Source organism: Pholcus phalangioides, unplaced genomic scaffold (assembly GCF_987345545.1).
Source record: "Pholcus phalangioides strain wild (caught in Gottingen) unplaced genomic scaffold, Ppha-v1.0 ptg000010l_1, whole genome shotgun sequence".
NCBI classification, from domain to species: domain Eukaryota; kingdom Metazoa; phylum Arthropoda; class Arachnida; order Araneae; family Pholcidae; genus Pholcus; species Pholcus phalangioides.
The window spans coordinates 35,458,717-35,479,408 of record NW_028301603.1 but is presented as its reverse complement, the minus strand read 5'-3'; the positions used below and the strand labels follow the sequence as shown (position 1 = coordinate 35,479,408).

The 20,692-nt window shown below is 37.6% G+C and overlaps 2 long non-coding RNA genes across 2 annotated transcripts; both read right to left on the bottom strand.

Annotated features, from left to right (window-relative positions):
• Nucleotides 1-12,895: 12,895 nt before the first annotated feature.
• LOC149081353 (uncharacterized) lies at nt 12,896-14,574 on the bottom strand. The gene is made up of 3 exons (XR_016193446.1): nt 14,560-14,574; nt 14,317-14,473; nt 12,896-13,042 (listed from the first exon to the last, which is right to left on the bottom strand). It is a non-coding gene; the product is annotated as an uncharacterized LOC149081353 (long non-coding RNA).
• Nucleotides 14,575-17,736: 3,162 nt separating this feature from the next.
• Nucleotides 17,737-20,688, bottom strand: LOC149081352 (uncharacterized). Its single transcript, XR_016193445.1, has 2 exons — nt 18,256-20,688; nt 17,737-18,080 (listed from the first exon to the last, which is right to left on the bottom strand). It is a non-coding gene; the product is annotated as an uncharacterized LOC149081352 (long non-coding RNA).
• Between the last annotated feature and the right edge of the window lie 4 nt (nt 20,689-20,692).

The following is a 20,692-nucleotide window of genomic DNA, read 5'->3' as shown; positions in this document are numbered from 1 at the left end:
GGTGGTATAACAAGCATTACACAGAAACAAACTTCACGAAAGGTTCACTACACATACACCCACATTCCAACACGTACCAATTCGTTAGAGGTTCCGCAGAGGAATATGGACGAGGTGCATGTCTGGTTTAGTAGTAGTAGTAGTAGCAGCAATAATAAATTGGCTTCTAGAAATGTCAGGCGATTCGAAATTCTTTTAGAGTTCATTGGGCTGTGAAGAATTCTTTTCTTACAAATGGCAAGCGATTGTTAGAAAACGTTGCTATAATGACACTGCTTTGTCCTAGGGCAATGCGTCACATAATGCAGAACCCGCATGCACATTCATAATTTGACGAGCGCTTAAATCGATAAAGGTATGCTGGTAGAGGATCACCCACGATCTATGCCAAACCCCTATTCTCGGCCCGACTCTCTCCTGGAAGTAGTGAGCATTCTTACCTTTGAGGGTATTCCATCTGGCCTGCCATACATCAATCATATATAGTGGAACTTCGGTTAACGAGCTTAATTCATTCCTGCGAACGTGCTCGTTATTCGAAGCAAACATCCCCATAGGAAACGATGGAAACACGGATATAATTCGTTCCACACAATTACTCATTCACATAAAAATGACTAATAAGAACGACATTTACAATAATAATAAGATTATATATAATATAAATACATATATTGGACGAGCCAATGAATTTTCAGATATATTGACATCGGCCCGCGCCTATCCTCGGCTAGAAATCAGTGAACTTCCCTCTCGCAGGGAGGGCGTCTCAACATCATGGGTCCTCAGGAAAAGTGCAGGGTCGTCTTAAGAGCCCCATCGGCTTCTCCTCCCCCCCCCCCCGGATACAGTAATTTTTCTAAGCACACGTACTTGGATAGAAATTCCTGTCTAGTACACTATTCACATATTGAAGCTCTCGAAAATTTCGACCAAATATCGTTATCATGAGCACCCCTTTCAAACTTGAGGTCCTTGGGCCGTTCTAGGGTGGGCGCACGTATTAAGACGGCACTGACAGTGTTCTGGGGTCACCCGAACTTGGGGATGAGAAGTAATAGCTTACATATTAATTACATCCAGAAATTGCAGTACCAAATCTCATCATGATCATGTGCCCCCCCCCATGGATATGAAAGCCCGGGCCCTACCCATATTGCCCGCGGATTTAGGTGGTCCTGGTTCCATGCTGTGTTCAGAAAGTATATATATATTAGCATTTCCTCTCCCACCATAATTCACTTGAAATCTGTCGCCTCTCTCTCTCTGAGGACCCTGTTCAGCAATTGTCGTGGTTCCCCTTCATCTGATTTTTCACGTGTGTTCCTCCACCTCCCCCAGAATATCCCAGAGACACTAGAGGGACATATGACACCATGTTAAGAAATATCTAACGCAATCTAACACGCTAAAATAACATAAATCATCGAGTTGATATATCTGCTGCCACCTACCGAATAAAATTAATATGATTTTTCAACTGACATTGGCAAAAGTTTTTTGACTGATGAATTATATTGAAAAAAAATTATAATGTAGTATGATAAATATTTTTGTGAATAATAATATTTATTGATTCATCAAATTCACTTTGAAATTTTAACGGTTGTTATTTTCATAAAGTATAATAACATAAGTAAATTTGTAAAGTAGAGACGTCCATCAATTAACCCAGCTTTGGTCATGTGCATAGTTTAGTTTACATCACATGAATTAAAAGACGGTATCACTTGACAAAATTTACAAATAATTCATTACTGCATAAAAATATTAACTGATTAAATTTTTTTAAAAATTCAATCATTTTTTTTTACATTATTGATTTTTAAAATAAGATTAATATGATACTATATTTTTCTTTATTTTTTTATTATGTTGTTCAGAAGACAGTCAGCAACATTAATCGGAAATTCATAACAGTTTTCCTCGATAGATGACATCAAAACTTCCAGTGACATGATTTTTCTTTGCGTGTATTAATACTACAGTATTAAGAAACCACCAACGAATAAGGCAAATACACGATTCATAATTCGTGTATTTGCCTTATTCGTTGGTGTCTTCTTGATATTCTTGGGCAAAGTTGATCAACTCTTCCAGTACTGCAGTAGTTCGCAACCTCATATCATGTGGCCTGTTTGTGTCCCTGGAATGCTTTAAAACATGGGTTCTCAACCGGGGGCCATATGGCCCAAAGGGGGCCCCAGGATATTCCAGGGAGGCCATGGAGAAAAATATCGCAAAAGAAGAGCCATGGCTGCTGATGAGGGGGTCATGAAGAAATTTATTAAAAGAGTGACCAAAAAATTTAATTTCAAACAAAATGCATAGAATATTTTTTTTTCATAATTTTTCCCCTATTTACGTAACATTAACATAAAAAATTTGATTGATTTTTGATTGGCTGGCAGGATATTTCAATACGGAACGTAAGGATTTGAGTAGTTGAAAAAGATGAAATTTAGCACTTGAAATATCAAAAATTTTAAAAACCTCACGAAAACAAGCACAATGATTTTTTCGCGTGTGTGTTACCAATTTCTCATAAGTAGGGCTCTGATTTTTACCTAAAGATGAAACGTCGATGCTGATAAGTTATTAGCTACTACGTTTCTTCTTTAGGTCATAAAAATCAGAGCCCTTGTAATAAGCTTGTGTTATGAATAATTATAAGGTTTCGAGATGAATGTATATATGCATACAGTGTCATTTTATTGACAGTGACTGAAAGTAACATTTATTTGAAGACAACCAACCAAAAAACAACGTTAAATGCGGATAAAACGGTTTTGTTGGTATCAGAAGAGACGGGGCAACAACTTTGTAATTGGGTTTTTGAGCACAAGGTGCCCGTATAAAAATGTAACATTTTTATTAAAATAACTATACATTTCCTTGCAACATGAATGACATATCTGAGTACTACACGTTATTTGGATAATTTTTCTAATTGAAAGTATTCCTGCAGGTTGAACGTGGTTTGCCAGTAAAATACCATACGTCTTGTTACCTATGCACCCTGTACATTACACATAGTAGTGTCTGTTATGTGAAATATTGTGCTGAGTTTAACCCAACTCACACGCTGCTTCGTTCGCCTGTGGGAGAGAGGTCACATTATGAACCAAAAAGCCACTTGGAGACAGCTTGTCATTCAGCGAGAGATCAGATTTTCACGATGAATGTAAATCTCACCATATCGAAATTATAATCAATAAACCGATAATTTTCTTATTTGAAATCTGATTATTTATGATTTCTAATTTGTTTGAAATTCTGATTCACCCAAATTCAAATTTACCCAAGAAAAACTAATTTGTAAATAATTCAAACTTCATCCTGTACAGTAACTTGATGACATTATGCCGTCTTCAAGCGCAATGTTTACATTTTGATTGGAAATAATTTATTATATATATTTTTTACTGAGTTGTATTATGTTTATTTTGCTTTTTCGTTATTTTCATAAATTAAATTCAAACACATATTTATACTTCAAACAATATTTGAACAATTTTCTTTTAACGGGGAAACGGGGAGGGGGAGGGGTAGGAAATCGATCATGGTAGCAAGGGGGCCACAGGAATGAATGGGAAATGGTTGAAAGGGGGCCATGGGCAAAAAAAGGTTGAGAACCACTGCTCTAAAAGAAGGGCCATAGCTAGAAAGGGGACCACACACACAAAAAGAGAGGTGAAGAATTAGAGCTTTCAAGTGAAATCCATACAGTATACATAATGTAATAACGCCATAAACAAATATATACGATACGTTGATGTATACAAATGAATTTACTCTAAACAACGAGAGAGAAGAGGGCTATCTCGTGTTAGGCGATTTACGGACTCGCTGTTTTTTGCATTCTTATTATTTTTTGTGTGAGTGTAAAAAAGCTTGCTTTTTGCCTCCTTTTTAGGATTTATCGGAGATGGGAAATTGGATTGTCGTTGGACAGATTTATTACTTGCTTTACTGTGCTTCTATTTCATTGGTACTTTACTACAGAATATTGCACGTATTCCCACATTTTACACATCTCTCTAATCACATTTGAAAAGTGAGGGACATCTCACTTCTCTCTTAATCAGAAAAAGATACCTTCAATATAAGCTATTGCAGTTGCATGCAATGGAGGTCCATCAGTTCGTCTATGGTCAACTCCTGGCCAAGCAGAATTTATATAAAAAACAAGCTCACATACGCGCGATTAGAATGCGACATCTAGTTTCGTATAATAGTCACACTCAATTTTACCAGTGAGGCAAGCTGACCGGACACTGTAGGGGAGAATATAACCAACAATTCCACAGTACGTGTGTGCACGAAAGAGAAAAATCAGCTTTGTGTGAAAACGTGACAATAAATAAACAAAGCGCAAAATTTTGCTCGTAATGCGAAACATCGCTCGTTAATCGAATCAACCCCCCCCCCAAATTTTTTGTTCGTTATGCGAATCATTGCATGTGAATCGAATCAATTTTTTTTTTCAAAATTTTGCTCGTTGTGCGAATTGCTTGCTAACCGAACCGCTCGTTGACCGAAGTTCTGCTGTAGTTCTTCGTTTGTCGTCTTCCACACGACTGTGTGGTCATGCCAGTGAAGTCCATGCCGGCTGTTGTATTGCTTCCTTGGCGAGCCTGTCTGCTGCCTTGTTACCTTGTTGTCCAACATGAATTTTAACCCATTGTATCCCAATATCGACATGCTCCAGCAACAGGTACCGAATTTGCCTAATTGTGCCGTGACGACTTCGCACGTCTGTAAGAGCTGAGAGACTGTCAGTAAAAACGGTTGTTGGTATTTTTGATGCAACTGCATATAATACTACTCTATGTATCGCATGAACTTTTGTCTTATTTTTTTATTCAGGGTTATTTCACCGTTCTTAATTATGCCGGATAACTTTTCTACATTACAGCTACTATTGATAAAGAATCATATTTTTCTTCTCCTTCGGGATGAAATTTGTAATTACTCTCAAATCTTCAACATATATAGAACTGAACCTTGTTTACGCCAAAATACCCACTCTAGACCAGAAAATAGGGGTGGACGAGGTGGTGCTGGTGCTCTAAGCCCTGGAACAGTGAGAACTAACGCTGAGAACCAGAATTAGTTGTTTGCCTTTATTTGACCGCTCCTGAAGAATTACTGGGTAGGAGGGGGGGGAACATCAAAATGCACACTTGCCCTGTGTGATGGACTCCATTCTTGTTTGTGGTAACGACCCCAAACACTGCCTTTTCCCTCAAATATTCTTAGCATCTTCATTGTTGAGGTATGTCCCGAAAGAATGACAGTACGGGGTGTTTTGTGAATTTTTATTGTTCCAAAATTTTAGAAATTTGTGTATCGAAACATAATAGCCTAAGCGGCTTCTCGGTTGGCTGCACCTATTGCATTCTCACTTGAGACGCTCATTAAAAGTGTACTTAATATTATCCCTTTACCATGTCTCACCGATCCTTGGTTGAGGGCGTAGACATAGAATATAATTTAATCGGTATATTTTTAGTCCTTATTTAATCCTATGTCTGTGGTTGAGAGACACTTTCCTATACCTATTATGTTTGCAGCTCTTTTAGGAATTACAAATATGGCTAGAAGCCCAGTTAACATGTACCAAAAAAACTCTATTTCCTCTCAAAAGGTCGAGTATCTCTAATTTCTGGATATATTGTAGGGACCAAGGCCACTGATAAAAAACCAAGATTGCAGAAACGAAAGCTCTTCAACGCTTTCACAAGGCCCTTCAACAAGCTTCATATTTCGATTTCTATGCATCAGAGAGAAAAGTGTAAACTACAATATTGTAGAAAACAAAAATTTCTACAACTTTTGTATTTATAATTGTTTTCTACGAACACTATCGAACTACATAGCAGCGAAAAGGCTATAATTTTTTCAAAGTTACCAAATATGCACATATTGGAGAAATATTGATGCAGAATTTTATTGAATATTGGTGATTAAATACTATTAATTTATTACACAATTAGTTAACCATTAAATATTAATAAATTTTGAAAGTAAACTCAAAATTCAAAAGTAGGTAAATACAAATACAATCAAATATTAAGCGTTATTACCATAATGATGTAATTGGTATGATGTTATTACCATAATAATCGGCTGTTAAAAAAGTGAAATTTTTCGCTACTATATACAATCTCACTTCACAAAAATTTTGATTCATTTCAGTTCTATAATTTAGCTCGCTTTGACGGTCCTGGTAATGAGTAATCCTCGTCGTAGGAAAAGGACAATACCTGTTCTGGTGAGTGGCTCGATGAACCATATTTGAAGGAGGAACTACATATAGTACAGTAAACCAGTAGACTCATTCCATCCACTCTTGTGTAGGTACACATTGTTGCATGCCGTCAATGGATGTGACATCACATCTGCCATTTTTGGCCAAGAAATATCAAATGTTGCTCTATACTTAAAAAAAAAATAATCCTCAGCTAAAAGAACTGCATTTCACCTCAGTTAACTGCATTTCATCAAGGCTGCTGCAAAGACAAGCAAATTAAGTCTTGCACGACTGCCGCCGACACATAACTGCCAGATACCATTTCTTCCGAACATATCACACAGTCCAGAAGTAGTTGGGGTTCGAAAGACAACCTACCGTATGGGGGTTGGATGCGCACAGATCAAGGGCTCGCACCAATTCACGCTAGTAAGGATCCTGCACCCCGATCCTTACTAAAATTTGCATCATATAGTTGCAAGAAACAGTGACTTGGGGCTTATACCTGTCAAAAAACAGGTTAAAGTGTTTAGGTCTCTGCATTTTTTTTTGTGGCGAGTCATGCCAAAACGCCCCTACTCCTATTTTGAAAGACAGCGACATTGATGAAGATGAGGCTCTGCGTGTTCTTGAACAAACTGAGGGGGTTGCCACCAATTCTCCGCTCACTCCCATTACAGTGAACATAATGTGTGACGACGAGGATTACTCATTACCAGAACCGTCAATGCGAGCTAAATTATACAACTGCAATGAATCAAAATTTTTGTGAAGTGAGGTTGTATAGTAGTGAAAATTTTTACTTTTTTTTAACAGGCCATTATTAAATCTTTATGCAATAACGTTTAATATACTTGATTGTATTTACCTGCTTTTGAATTTTGTGTTTAGTTTGGAAATTTATTAATATTTAATTAATGTGTAATAAATTAATAGTATTTAATCACCAATTTTTTCAATAAAGTTCCGCATCAATATTTCTCCAATATGTGAATATTTCGTGACTTTGCAAAAATTACAGCATTTTCACAGCTCTGTAGTTTGATAACTATAGCTGTTAGAAAAGAAATTATAAATACAAAAGTTGTAACAAATTTTGTTTTCTACACACCCATTGGTCGACCATTCGACCAATTGAATTTATTTGTTTTAAAAACGTGGCAATTTTTGTATAAATATATTTATTTGTTAGGATATACAATCGGTCATTTTCTCTTCTAAATCTACCGTATAGAAGCGTTCATTTTCGGTTATATTTTAGGCGTAAACAAACACACGGTGTTTCAGAAATGGTGGGCTAATTTTAAAAGGGTAGTAAAAAAAGCATGGAAATAATATATATATATTTTTGTATTATAAATACTTGGTGGAAAATAGAATAGAAAAGTGGCACAGTGTGCCCTTGAGGGTGTGGCAGTCGCCAATAACATGAAGGTCGCCAAAAGTAGACTGGCAGAGAGAGAAAGAGTACCTAGAGAGAGCTGGAGAAACACCCAGTTAGGGGCCGTTCAAGTATTACGTCATCATCGATGGGAGAGGGGGAGGGGGTTTCCGATTTGCTGACTTTTGATGACAAGGGAGGGAGGGGGGTTTGGATAATGCTTACGTCATCAACCACCCTTTATGAAAATATGAGTTAGGATTCAGAGGGGCAGAGCTGATGACGAAATTTTTCTGACAAAAGGGGGGAGGGGTCAAAAATGACTAAAAATTTGCTTATGTAATACTTGAACGGCCCCTTATACTCTCTCCCTAGTTTGCGTATATAGTATAAATATTTCTATATTTAATCGGAATAGACTTAATATGTCAAAGTAAACAGTTGTCTTTAAAAGGGGTACGCACAAATGACCGTCTCTTACACACAAACATCAAACAACTGAAAGGGTATAGACAAGGAGGTGAATCACATTATCTTATTTTTGATTTATCATTATGCAGCCGCAGTCCCAGGTCGTTGTATCAAAGGGTGAACTAAGTGAGAGTAAAAGTTGTGAATTGACCTCAGATCCTTAGTATCATGTATTTTATCGGACAGAACCATTATTTTCTCTATTTGGGCTGGATCATACTCTCTGGAGCTGTGCCAGGTATTCAGTAATATAAAATAATTGCTCCATTCCTTCAGAAGTTTAGTTTCATTGAGCTTCAAGTTCTTGACTGTCCCAGCTGGGATAGGAGTGGAGTGTGGGGGGGGGGTTGAAGCACAGGTAGCGGGACCTATTGGATTCGGTCACCTGAGCCCACAAGGATTTTTGTGTAGCACGTTCTCAATAAATCACGAACATGCAAAGCACTGCACGTACCCGTCCCCATCCCGCATGATTTGTTGAATCTCTTATATGCGAGATGCATGGCATCCCTAGTAAAGCTCAACTGTTCGTCTTATCGGAATTCCTGAGCAGAGGGGGGAAAAGTGTCATTTGTAAGTCGTGGAGCAATCTACATTCTGAAAATCTCAAACCAACCAATAATATGCAATATAAATTTGAAAAATATAAACATAATATTTTTTTCGGCATTAGGCCCTCGGGCCACCCGCGTCGCAGAAAACCCACATACGGCAATATTTCAAGACAACGCTATTTCTTATGGTGTTTGTTTTAACCACTTCACGTACCAGGTTTTGGGAAGAAATTTGGTTCATCTCTATTACACGAATCGGCGATAAATATGATAAACCTTTTTCCAACTTAACCACACGTTAGAGAAAGGAAGAAGGGGAAAGAAAAAAACATAAAATTAACTCTTACATGTATACAATAGAAAGATCCATTATAGATATAGGGGGGGGGGAAAGGCAACTACCGTAGATAATAGGCTTGCATTAAAGCTTCGCGATGGTAAAGATAGAGGGAAGAAAACACAGAGAACTTGTTCGAATTAATTAAACTTCCTGTTTGGACGTAATATTACGTCCGTGATCGTGAGGATGTTAATCCAAAAATAAATCCGCATTTACAGCTGCATCATATATTTTTCACAATAGCGATAATTTTAACCACTCGGTAATTTTTGGAGATAAGAATTCTGGTAATTACAATGTTAAAGCTACAAGACACAGGATTAGTCACACGAGAGTATTGTCACAACAAGTTCATATATCGAAAATTCCAAAAAGGAAAAAAAAAAAGGTACATGAACAAAGGCGGAAATCATTAAAAAGACTGATTAGTAGGGCTTGGTTTTTTTTATGACCTAAAGACGAGCTATTTTTATAGTTTTTAAGAAGTTTGAGTAAAGGAAAATAATTTATTTTGAATTTTTCCTATTTATCCTACTACGGCCCAGATTTCCGTTATCAGTCTTTCCAGGTGTTTCGGAATTCCCGTTGTTCTAGTATTTACTCAATGGGTCTGATAACCAGGTATGGTAATAAACATCACTATAGCAGAAAGATCACGTAATAGTGTGGAAGCATAGCGTCTTTTGGTGGCCACGTTAATGTACAACTGAACTAACACATCCGAATGAGTACCGTTGTTCCTTCATGTCTTTATGATTGCCGGCAACAGGAGACCGTCGTGAGACAGATTAGTTTTGCCCTACCGTCGGGTAGAACTTCAGCTACTGTTGGGTAGAACTTCAGCTTTGCATTGTCGTTATGCGGTGCTAAGCCCTGGTGGCAGAAGGCTATCGATTTGCATCGTTAGCAAAAACCCTACGAAGGACATATAGAGAAGGGGCACCCCCCGAACTTGACTCCGCTTAATGTACTGATTTGTACTGAGTGGGATAGCGGCGTCAGATCCCCAGAACCTAACCTGTATACCCTAAGGGATGGTGCCAGGGGTGCGCCGGAAGCATTGCCGTCAAGAAATAATCCTAACGTTTATTAGGTGCGTATATATAAAGTAAGTGCTTATATAAATCAGTGCTAACTCTTGACCAGGTGAGAAAGATGGGATAAAACTGAATATTTAAAAAATATATATGCATGTATTTGTTACTGCCAAAGCCTGAAATTGGCCAATTCGTGACGGGGCAGGCCACTACGCGAATCGTCTAATTTCGTTAAATATTGGCCCGGCCAATGCCCCCGGCCAGTTCGTGAAGTGATCCCTTGCCAAAGTCCGATAACCAAAGACATGATCATCGTGAAGTTGACGTATTTTTTCATGATAATTATGTCCACGTTAGTTATGGCAACTCATCAAACAGCAGTCGCAATGCGGTAATCATTTTTGTTTCTCTCCAAAATTTGGCATATAAAAAACTATGTTTATATAATTATTTTTTATAGTTTTTTGTCTCGTCACATGGAAATAATCCAAAGCAGCTACTGTATATAGACATGTATCATACGTTGGTGATAGAAAAAAATGTATTCGGCCCCTACCGGGCCGTCTTACTTCAGCACATCGAGCTTTGACCAAGTATTTCCGGGCACTTCACGAAATGGCCGGCCAAAGTGTGAATCATTCGTGCGATTCGGACTTTGGCCAAAAGTCTTGACCAATTCGCGAAGTGGCCGGTCGCGTCGTGAATCGGCCGCACATCGGGCTTTGGCAGAACATATATACCAAACATCCATAAAAGCAAGTAGAGCATTAAAAGAAAAAACGTATTGAATACGATCACAAACCTTTTTTATCTGGAAATGCAAATAAATGAGAACTTCAGATGCATAATTCGCTAATTCGAGAAATACATGGTAAAAAAAAAACGAAATGTGTATATTTCTCAATACACAAAATAAAGCCTATCTTAACGGACACCCACTCAAATGCGGTCACTCCTCTTTTTGCGGCCGAATAGTAATTTGCCATTGTATAATAAAAGTACCCATTTCAAACCCCTGAGATTAAAGGTCACGCTTCTCTTACGGACGAAATTTTTTGTCCAGCCGATGTTCGTAAAAGAGAAGTTTAACTGTATTACTTTATACAGAGTGATTCAAAATTTGTAGAACAAACTTCAAGGAGCGATAGAATGCTTCTGAACAAGCATTTTCGTCATGGAATGTATAGTCGAATATCAAAAGGCAATGTGCAAAGTACAATGACGGTAATAAAAGACATTGGTGACGCCCACAAATATAGAAAGGCCACAAATTGCCCAACGAAGTTGCTGAAAAAAGGTGTATAGAAAAAGTATGGATGATAAATATAACCAAAATAAAGCTACCCAATCTTAAAGCATATAAGTATCACGAAAGAAAAAACGAATAATTAAGACAATGTAATACTATGCACATAAAAAAGATTAAGGTTGTGTTGATTCAAGTATGAATAGCTTCTTGATTTATACCACTACGTTATCGTACTTCTTATCTGGAAAAATACGAATTTTTTGTTTTTGGCAACACCTTCTGTGGGTTTTGCTCTAATACGATTCGGCCACTCACTCTGTAACCAAAAATACTTGTTCAGGTGTCTTATATCACCTTTTAAATTTTGTTGCATGAATTTAGAGTCACCCTTTATACAATACAGGTTGTTTCAATTTTTTTTCCACGTGACAGTGTTTGTAATAATTGAGTCTTGAAATTTATTTCGAATCATTCGTATTAAAATGTATTCGGATGAAATAAATTGGTAAAAAAAGCAATCAGCTCGAAGCCGATATTATACCATTCCTTCGAGATTCTAAAATTTGCTAAAACTCCAGACTTTTTAAATATTGAGATACGCACAACTAAATTCCAGAATATTTGAGCATTGTTGACTATTTGCACAGTTGGTGAAGCCTTGCTATAGAAGATAAATGACATTAGTCTAAAGTTCCCAATTGTTTTTAGGTCATGCCCCACCAAACCACCTCTGAAATCCCGATGTCTCCCGTACTTTTTCCCAGTCCCCGCCGACAAATCTTCTTAAGTAACTTGAGCATTTTCTTCTTCCTCCAAATATAAGAACCATATATTTTTTGCTTTGCCTCCTCAAATTTTAAAGCCATATTGGGTCTTTGCCCTCACCCCTCGTTTCTGTCCACTTTTCCTTAGTCAAAAGCAGTGGTACTTAATCAGAGTCGAAGGGTCATCGAAGAGACTTCAGGGGATCAGCGAGCTTGGATGAGAAAACAATTAACTCATTGATCTATACACGGGATATTATTTCTTAACAAAGTTCGTGGCTTTAATTTTTCTTCATTTTATAGGCAGGTCAATGGACTTTGTCCTACTACTTCACCAACTCTGGCTATATTGCAATATACTGCCATTAATGAGACGGGTTGGAAACGAAGGCGCTGTCTATCGGTGGTCGACTCAAGTTCGTTAGGGAAGATATCTTATCTATACCCTCCTTGGGTTCGAACCCGGGACCGTGACAACAATCTTCTCGGTGGTAGACGAGCATCTTACCACCACGCCACTCGGGCGTATAGCTTGGTCCTACTGGCACGAATTTTTCGTGGAACACAAAACATTAAGAATCCTTATTCAACCCCCTCCCCGCCACTGAAAGAGAAAATTAAAATAAAGAAGTCATGAAGATATTGTTTAAAGACTAAAAATTTGAACTGATACGGAAAAATGAAAGGAGGTTCAAAGCCTTCATGGGAAAAAACTCGAATTGCCCCCTGCCCCCTTAAAAACAAAATCCCCCCCCCTTGTGGGGCGTAGACCCCCCCCCCCCCCTACGTTGGTAATCACCGCGTTAGAGCATTTTCAGTAAGAAAGGTATATATCACTTACCTGCTCATCCTCTATTGAAAAACGCATGTAACAATTAGTTCCAACATGTTTATTTTGGTATATATTCAAAACTCTATTTCACAATCGATTCAATATTTTTTTCTTTTTATAATTCACATAAATTTACTGACCATCATCTGTTTGAGTACCTGCAAAATAAATAATAATACCAATTAGATAAGGAGAGAAAATGAATAAAAATTTTTTATTTAAAATTTAATGAAATTCTCGAGATTCCTTCAATGCGTTGTTTAAAAATGTCTCCAGTTGTGTATCAGAGAATCCAGTAAAGTTAATCGTCCCTACTAGGGTTAAGAAATTGAATAAAGTAACAAATTTGTACTGAGATTAACTTAAATGAGTGTTAAAAAGTTTTAAAAAGTGAATCCAAATTTAAATTGTTAGGGGTTCTCATACTATAGGGGTTCATTACTATAAATAAAGCCCTTTTAGCATGGTGAAAAACTATACTCTAGTAGAAATATTATTAAAAATAGTATATATAACCATTGATTTATTTCAAATTTTTTACACACATTTTGTTATTCTATTATGATCGGTGGTGATAAATTTCATCGAGATAAATACGGGAAATCAGGATCATAAATATGGGGCGTCGGCATTTCTCACTAAAAGAAAATTGCTGCCAAATATTCCTTATAAATGCATACCTCTTCACGTGAAATCCAGTGTTATAACTAGTCCGAAGTTGATGACGTAACAAGGGGTGGTTGATGACGTAAACAACCTTCAAAACCACTCCCCCCTTGTCATCAAAAGTCAGCAAATCCGAAACACCCCCTCCCCCCCGATGCTGACGTAATACTTGAATGACCCCTTATGCAAATTATCATTATCACCGATTTTAAAGATTATTATTTAATGTAAGCTTCTTTGAAAGGACGAACATTTTGTCTTGAAGATGTTGAGTGCAAAATATCACGAAATGTCCCATATAGCGTGTCATGTTACATTAAATAGGATGTGATTTTCATCAAAATTACTATAAATAAAGCGCAATAAGAGAAAAAAAATTTGAAGTTATAACCGAGGTCATTTTGTGTTTTCATCGACAGTTTAGGCACCTTCTTTAATTAACATTACTGTCTATGGATATCAGCCTAAACTACAAATCGTTGACGTTATATCCGAGGTATCCTTAAAACCAAGGTCGTCATAACCGAGTTCGACGACTGCATTTTGGGTGATAAAGAATTTTTTTTCTCATTATCGTTCGTTCTCCGCAAGTAGCCTACATCATGACGCAGTCTATTCATTGCACCAACTCCAAATTAAATCATATCTTATATCGAAAGTCCAGGGAAAAAAATTACTCGAGCACTCTCTCATTAGTGTATTTACATACGACTGCTGAAGTGATATGAATATGAAAAGAAAAACAAAATATATAATGGTAATTTACCTATAATACAAGTAGCCACAACCACAAGTACCGCAAAGCCCAGCGATGGATTTTTCGAAAGCATCTTTATTTATGAACCACGCGGTGTTTTTCAGGGATCCAAAGAGCCAAAATAGTGTTAGCTGGGATATTTATGCGGCTTCTTTCTCAATGATGTCTAGAAAACAAATATAAATACACTGATCAAACGGAAACCAACCATTTAAATGGATCATAATGCAGCAATAAAAACACGAAAATCACCGTATATAACAATCTTTTGGCTACGGCGACCCAAAAAGTAAATATTTAGAATTAGTCACTGAGCGAACAATCCCTTATTGGGCCCATAATAGCATTTTTTGATGAACTGAACGGGTTTCAACATCACCCTGTTGCATTGTTAATTCAATGTAAAGGCACGTTTATGTTGGTGATTAAGTTGGTATAACTAAATTTTAAGTTGTCAAGTACGTTAAAATGTATGCAAGGGCCGTTTACACGGGTTTAGTTGGTAAGTAGTAAGTGCATAAGTGATTTAGTAATTTAGTGAAATAAAGACGGTTGTATTTTTTCCAGTTAAGTAGACCTATGCGCATGCTCCAGCGGGCGTAGTTTGCCGCTATTGGAGGGTTTTTTCCGCTCTCTTTTCGTGGGGGGGGGGGGGGGGTTAATTTTGATCTCAAAGGTGGAGCTGTTTATGCTTGCTTCGTCGTCTCCTACCGTTTCGCTAGAATTTCGCGAAAATATAGGATAGTGAAATGGCCACAGGACACAACCTTCAAGTTTGTTGAAGAATATCTTCGCCATGAATGTTTGTTGAACTATAGAAATGAAAACTACCTTAACAAACCTGCTAAAAATTATTCGATGTTGGAAACAGTGGAAGCTATGGAATATTTGGTCGACGTGCTGCTCCCAGGAGTTGAAAAAAAAATGAAGATTCAAAAATATATCGGGTGCTGTTGTGGAGGATTTATTGTATATTAAAAACTGGACGGGGGGGGGGGGGGTTGGAATATTTCCCTCATCCAGAAACGAATTTGCTGCCATCTATTGTAAAAATACATAATCAATTAAAAAATTAAAATTTCAAATAACTTTTACGTTTTAATTTTTAACCCTTAGAATTTCCTACAAACGCCAAGAATCTTCTCCGATAATCTTTTCGGCTTACGTAATTAATTCATAATTTACCTCCTCTTTAACTTCGATTATATAATCGGTATTTACGTCAATATGTTGTGTATTCCCCCCCCCCTTGTATAAATGAAAGTGAATAAATTTATTTGTTCCTTAAAAAATATATATATATAATGTGTGGCTCTGATCACAGTATATTAGTTTTACCGGATCACCTTCATCCATTGTTACGAAAGCTACGAGCTTCAAAAAAAGCACCTCTCTGAATGCCAGAGAGAGATATATAAATAAAAAATTACAATTATTCTCCCGCGCGTTGCGTCTCTCTACCTAGGTTGATTCGAGTCGAATGTAGCGCGCATGCGCCAATTGCGCTCGCCTCCTTAAAAATTATCCAATAAGCATTTACTAAATCACTTATCGTGTGGAACTTTTTGAACAATCGGTTAACTTAAAATTTAGTTTCCAACTTAATCACTTAACGCGTGCAAACGGGCCTTTACAGATATTGTTTTATTACTAATGTTATATCCAAATATTTAATGTATATATTTTCAGTATTTTTATTCAACAATCAACGTCATTGTTTTCGCCATCGATCGAGATTTAAAACTACTAAAATATAAATCAAAAATCCGCTTTTTCCATATGGGTTCAAACCACACCGTCGCCATAGTGATGATCTGCTGAAGTTGATTTTCTGTGGTTCGCAACTTCGAGGCGCTAATAAGAGTCAATCTCCCAGTTAAAAAGTATCGCTCGCCACCGCGAACAACAAGTCCACAACGATAAAATCTTCAATCATCACACTTCGCTCATGTTAGAAAAGGCAGCTGGCAGCACTACACATAACAAACATTACGCAGAAACAGATTTCACGTTATGTTCGCAACACAGATACACGCATTCCAACATGTATCAATTCGTTAGAATTTCCGCTGGGGAATATGGACGCAGTGCATGTCTGGTTTAGTAGTGGTAGTGGAGCCAATAATATGGCATACGTCAGTCTCTAATAAAAGAACACATTGGGAAAATGCGATGTTGAGAGATAGGTGGTAGTACCAAACAATTGATAAGCTAATTCTAGACATACCCGGAAGGAATGGTTGGGAACACATCACTTCTCTCCACGTGTGTGCTACTACTACTATAGTACTAAACCACATATGCACCTCGTCTATAATTCACTGCAGAACTTCTAACGAATTGGTGCATGTTGGAAATGTGCATGAACGTGTTGTGAACCTAAGGTGAAGTGTGTTTCTGTGCAATGCTTGCTATGTGTAGTGTGCTGCCATCTGCCATCAATTTTTCTAACTACGATTAAAATCTAATGATTGAATATTTGTACTGTTCGTAGGTCCGTTGCTCTCTGTGGCGAGACTTTCTAAACTTTCTAGTTTTCGGGGCGCAAAGGGTTATGGGAGAGAATGCCGGTGTCGACCACCAATCCACCCCAAAAAAGATGGGCTTTTCTGATGAGCTTCTCTCCCATCTTTTTTTCCCTACGAGGGAAAAAAGTTGCCACGCCGATAATAATCACGAAAGTGACCCCCAATCTTGCACATGTGAGCGGGGCTATAGATATAATTCAAATTCGTTGCCAAAAGTTTGCACGTGAAGTGGTTAAGGCACGATTCTTGCTGTCCCAATCGAAAAAGTCGTCCGCATGTATCCTGACGTTATATTGGCGGCATTGTGCGTGTATAGTGCGCACAATCCTTACCACTGTCCTTCACTTTTCCACAAACTACTCGAGTACGTCGATTTTATATCGAAGCAGCTCTTGGGGAGTAAGGTCAAACGGGGAACCGTTCTGAGAAGGGCGTTAAATCCGAGTTGGTCCGCGGCGCCAATAACAGATCCGGCACGGGTGGAGATTTCTTCTTAAGACAGCCCTGTTTATACCCGCATCATATAGCTTAATTTCATTCGCGATATGGGGATCTAAGGACAAACTGCAAATAATCTCGTTTAACAGCAACGCTTTCTCTGTTAAACTCATATACGTACCAAAGCATAACCGCCGTATCTTATGACGAGGCTATGATTGAGCTCATGTACAAGTCGTGCTATACTGCGGATGGTCCACATTGGACTTAAAATGAAGATCTGTCCGAGTATGTAAGTATGACACACACATATCAACTCAGCAAAATAAATACGTAAGAAGACAGACAATATAAACGACTTTTCTGTTCAAATATTTCTCTGCATTAATTGGCACACTCCTGACCGATATGTGTGCGAAATACATCACATCGTTCAGCAAAATCAATGCATAAGAAGACAGAGTTACACAAACGACTTTTTATTCAAATATTTTTATTTTGTTTATTTCTTTTTACATTAATCGTTCGTTAGCCAATGCAACTCGCATCGTGTGATACAATAATCGATGAAAGAGACGTTGTAGACATCCGATCACTTGAGAACCACGGTACTCATTATCTCAAAGATCTCTCTTAATCATCATCCTTATTGACTGCAATGGAATTAATGGATACATTTTTAGAGTCAGTGTGAAAGATGATTGAATAATGGTTTTCATAAGACTACATTTTAGCTCTTGCAAATATAGAAAAGTCTATGTAATTCAGGGATTCTTATTCATCCGGTTTTCAATACATCTAGTCTCACTAATTAATATAGAAATAAGAATAAATATATTATTCAAGTGCACTCACTCTTCTTCTACAATGAAATATGTAAAAAAAGAATTTTTGTGACTCATCAGATGAACATTTTAACAATTTAATGAAATACAATGAATGTGTGGATGATCATTTTCTACTAATTGCAATGAATACTTACGATATCCTGCAGGACTTTCTTAAAATCCATGTTCTGAAAAGAGACATTTACTAGGTTAGATTTGGTGAAAGTTCCTGAAGTTCTTCTATAGTGTTGTGATTTTTTTTAGATTGTAGTATATTTAATCAGGGCACTGATTAAGTCATGTTAAGTCAGTATGTTACTGATGTTATTCATTTTTGAGCATGTTGTTGGGAAAAAGAGCGTAACATCGAGATTAAGGTAGAATTATACAAAACTCCAAGTACAGTATTGTATCTATTATCAAAGAAAGTACCTCTTGTTTAGAGAAATGTAGCTGAGTACCTTTTCCAGGGCAGAAGAACCATTATCACATCATACATAATTCAATCTATTGCACTAATATTTGAAAAAGTGTCTGTATATAACTCCAGTTTTTTAAAACTACCTATCCATAAGCAATGCATATTTTTGTCTTAACTCATCATAGTCTATATTCATGATTCTTAAGATCTCACGATCGTATTCACCAACACAATTTAAACTGCAATTGCAGGTGAAAGGATTGAAGATCGAAACGGATTGGTTAAATTGAGGATTTCAACCAGTCCGTGTCGATCGCTAATCGTTTAACCTGCGATTGTAGTTTAAACTGTGTTGGTGAATACGACTGTTAATCTATGTTCTGACGAGTCGCAGCATCCATCCCATGTAGTTTCTTTGTTCTTTTTCTTCTTGTTCCTTCTACCATGGCAATAAAATATTTTCGAATCATCTTTCTTGCATTGAACATTGAAGGACCGGACACATCCCGCTTCCCATCTCAAGGAGATATCGAAGCGTTCCCGAAAGATGGGTGCATCCGGAATTTTATTAAATATGTATATGTATGTATATATATATCTATATAAATTTGTATAACAGAATAACAAGTCCAATAACAGGAGTATAAATCAACGGAATCAATCGAAATCTAAATTGATATTATAGCGTCCCTGGCACGTCTGGACTCGATAATCAAGTTCCGTTGGTGGCGGTCCGTCCGCGTTCATTGGATGTCACAAGTTATAGTCGCGTATGCCGTACAACGACGAATCGATGTCTCATGGAGTCCTGGTCCAAGGCAGCCAATGTTCGGACACCCTGGTGTTTTAGCTCATTCTAGGCTCACATTCCTGTGCCATAAGTATCCTACATCTTAATTTTCCTGGGCAATTAGGAGATTTTCATCATTCCCGAAGCTACATCGGCTGGCTAGCTAGCTGGATTACGGGTGGCATTGATTTACCACGTTTACAGATAAGTGTTTATAGTTTCTCCAATAAAATTCGTCGTTCAACGACGTATCAGTTTCGTGAATTTCCAGTACCCCTACGTGGCCGCAAGTTGTAGACTCTCCCTGGTATCAGTTTTACTGGTCTGGAAGGCTGAAATTCATCCTGCTTCTTCCGTAGTCCACCCTTCTTGTTGTGCGGCAAATATAGATTACGGTCTAAAAATTGAATCAAATTTTGAATGCGCGAGAAGTTCATTGGACTTTTTGGTATTCTTCTCTTGAATGCCGTCATCTGACTTTGCGACATCTGACCAAAATGAAACGCTGATGTGTGTGGACATTGGCAGACGTAATGCCATAGCGAGCCCGTAGCACCACACTTACAAGCATTGTGAGATGATCGTCCAAAGCGCTGCAAGTATGTCGGAAATGGACCATGCCAAGTTAAAAGGATCGTTTTTGTTCGCGGCCATACACACTTGCGCAAAACCACTCGACGTCTTTCTTACAAGATTGCTCGAAAGACTGGTTATATTTTTTGGAGATGATGATTACAAGGAAGAAAAATCATCTCTGCCTCCACGGGGGACTCGAATCCCGGTCTCCCGATGGCCGGACGAGTGCTCTACCAACTAAGATTGGAAACAGATAGAATATTTATCCCTTTCAGCGTATATATATGTTGAAAGGATCTGGTCAGCAATCATGCACGAGATATTAGTTGCCATCGTCCCTTTCGAATTTCCCTTTGCCATCGAATCCTTTCAACATATATACACGCTTCTAGAGAGGAATATATCAGAATCTATCTGTTTCCAATCTTAGTTGGTAGAGCATTCGTCCGACAAACGAGAGACCGGGGTTCGAGGCAGAGTTTTTTCCTTGTAATTATCATCTACAAAAAACATAACCAGTCTTTCAAGGAATCTTGTATTAACAAGTGAAGAGGACATTTCTATATAAATATCTTTCTGATTAACCTAATATTTGTCAATGCTCCCGTCACACTTACTTTATGGCCTGTCACTCTGGGGAAGTAATTATGTAACCAATATTTTGCTCCGATTATTTCTTCACAAAAGAAGTTCTTCAAATTTTTGCAAGCAATTACATCCCTCCTAGAAAAGAGCCTTTTCTTCAGATAAACATCGATTTTTTAAAGTTGATTTAACGATTTATCGGTTTTTAAGTTAAACATTG